General features: G+C 44.9%; 1 pseudogene; it reads right to left on the reverse strand.

The window, feature by feature from the left end:
- Nucleotides 1-875: 875 nt before the first annotated feature.
- Nucleotides 876-995, reverse strand: LOC136642938 (5S ribosomal RNA; annotated as a pseudogene).
- Nucleotides 996-2820: the final 1825 nt, after the last annotated feature.

The following is a 2820-nucleotide window of genomic DNA, read 5'->3' on the forward strand; positions in this document are numbered from 1 at the left end:
GAACCTTTACTACCCTTGTAATGACGAGAGGCCAATGATGAGAAACCTCTGGAAGGCTTCCTGAGGGCTGCTCTGGGGCTAGGGCAAGCCCAGCAAAGGTACCCAAGAGACAAGTGGAGAAGGAATAAGGATAAAGTAACCCCCTCCCCACCGCTGAATTTTGAGGCCTCATTGTTGGGCCAGCAACATTCAACACATCGAGGGATATCTTTTTGATTGCCTGAATTATATGAACCTTGGAGTCTACGGGGTTGGGTGACAGTGAGGGCTCATTAGCATATTCAACATTTAATACTTCCTCCTCTAACATTAACTCCTCTAACTTCCTCATCTGACATTAAATGTTAGAGATGTTGATGAACCCTCACCGACATCCAGCCCCACAGACTTCAAGTTAAGATCCAGGTTGATAAAGTTTGTAGAGTGTATTGTGAAGAGGATCCCCTAACTGAACCAAATGCCATTTTCCCCATAGGCTCAATGATTCAGGGTACAATCCTAACCAAATTTCCAGCACTGAGGGAAGGGCAATGCAGCTCTGAGGTAAGGAAACAAACATTCCCTTACCTTGAGGAGGCTTCCATGGCTGCCACCCAACTGCAGTATGCAGCACATGCCCTACTGGCACAGCTATGCCAGTACTGGAAAGTTGGTTAGGATTGGGCCCTCAGTATCTGCTAATTCAGTATCCACTAAGTTTTTCAGCAGCCTAACCCTAGCAGATAACAAGAACTGACCGTGTGTATTAATAACACAGCAGTTGTTGAACACTTATTTGGTAGTGAGTCCCATTCAACTCAGTGGGGTTTACTTCTATGTAGACATGCATAGGTTGGTTGGTTGGTTGGCAACCAGTCTCGAAAGACTATGGTATAAGCCTACAGCACCCGGTATTCCCAGGCGGTCTCCCATCCAAGTACTAACCAGGCCTGACCCTGCTTAGCTTCCAAGATCAGACAAGATCAGGCATCTGCAGGGTAACAGTTGCTGCCAGTTATACATACATCCAGTTATACATACATCCAGTTATGGAAAAGGCTTCAGGAGTCAACCTCGAGGCAAAATCAGGAGCCAGAGTCCCTGAGGCAGTTCATGGCTGAACAAAGTCACGTTCTGGCAACTCCTGCGACGCCGCTGGAACCAACCGTATTGGCCTCTGCCTTTCCATTGGACCATTTCAGCAATGTGGAGAGGGGGGATTTGCTGCATGGGTAACAGCCTATCCTCCATACCTACTTTACCCAGGCTTCGCGCACTGGAGAGGACACTCTGTGAACCACCATTCAGAGCGTGACACCATAGTCTTCTGAGACTGAAGGATGCCAACAAAGACATGCATAGGAGTATGATGCAAGTGAAGGGGACAAAAGAAGTTTCACATGGCATGAACTCTTCTCATTGCAATGAAAGAGTGACATTGACATTATCCTGACCTATTTCAACCATACAATTTGAGGGCTGTAAATGAAGGCAGAGCTTCCATAGACCGCTCAGATTGTGGCTTTGTTCCTGCTGTCCACTGTTGTTCCCATCTGGACTGCAGAAGTGTGTTGGGGGAATACACATCTCTTGAAGCTGTCAAATGGTGGTGAGTGCTCACCTCATCCTTGAACTATTTTTTTTCTAAATAAAGATGGAAATTGCTTCTCTTTTTGTTTAAATAAACAGCGCGCATATTTCCCCAGTGCAATGAGTATGCCTCTGCACAGGAATTCTAAACCAGTTTTATAGCTCCAAAAACTATCATCATATAAACTTCCCCTTTGGCAGGATCATTTGTAGGAACAGGCCTTAGAATTAAAATGGGCCAACAGAGACACTGGGCGAACAGCACATTCCAAGGCTCTGTGCATTTCAGTGGTGCTTACGCAGACTATCCAATGCACATATCCATAGAAAAGAATGGTGCGTGCTTAAATATTGCACTTACAATGGCTAAGGAACACTTAGTAGAAGCAATGCTTGCATGAACTGCTTCTATTCTGAAGAATCCATTACCTCTTCTGTGTTGATTTTTTTTTAAATAAACCTAAACCCAATATCATTTACTGCTGAACACCACCTGTGTGCTGTCAACCCAATATTCAGGCCCTCAAAGCTATTTCCTCCTCTGCTCCCCCCCCCCACACTATGTTCAGTTCTCAAGAGTTATGGGTTTACAAAGCTTTTCTGCTCCATTTCAGGTGCTTTGCCTCCTTTGGATATGAATGCCATAATCAATTATGTGTTCAAAGAACTCTTCTGGAACTCCTTATTAATGCACCTTCAAAAAAGCCAGGTGCAGGGTTAATGTGAGATGGGGCCACCATCCACCAGAACTGCAGGCCACCCCTGAAGGTTTTAGCAATTTAACATATGCACATGCTGCATCTCCTTCCCAAAGTGGCTGTGTGCTGTGAAACATGTACTGGATTCATAACATACAATGTGATTGAAAGAATACTGTACTCATACTACTGTTGGAATGTTCAGTTTATGAGTTCGCAATACACTGCTATTTGTATTGTAACACTATTGATCTTGCGAGTTGGCAGTAGCCCCAGGACTGTAGGATCAGAAACCTAGGGTCTTTTAGATGTCTGTATTGATCCTGCGTTGCACTTTGGGCAGTGAAACTTTGCCATGAAATGCACATGCATCAGAGAAAGAGGGAAAGAGAGGGATGATAAAGAAGGAAACAGGCAAGGGAGGAAAGTGGAGGTGGAAGGGAGGACAGTGCATTTCATATGTTAGTGGTGCTCCATAGCTCTGTAGAAGAGTAAATGGTTTGCATGTAGAAAGTACCAGGTTCAATCCATGGCATCTCCTGGCAGAGTTGGG

This window comes from Tiliqua scincoides, chromosome 2 (genome assembly GCF_035046505.1).
Source record: "Tiliqua scincoides isolate rTilSci1 chromosome 2, rTilSci1.hap2, whole genome shotgun sequence".
NCBI lineage: Eukaryota > Metazoa > Chordata > Lepidosauria > Squamata > Scincidae > Tiliqua > Tiliqua scincoides.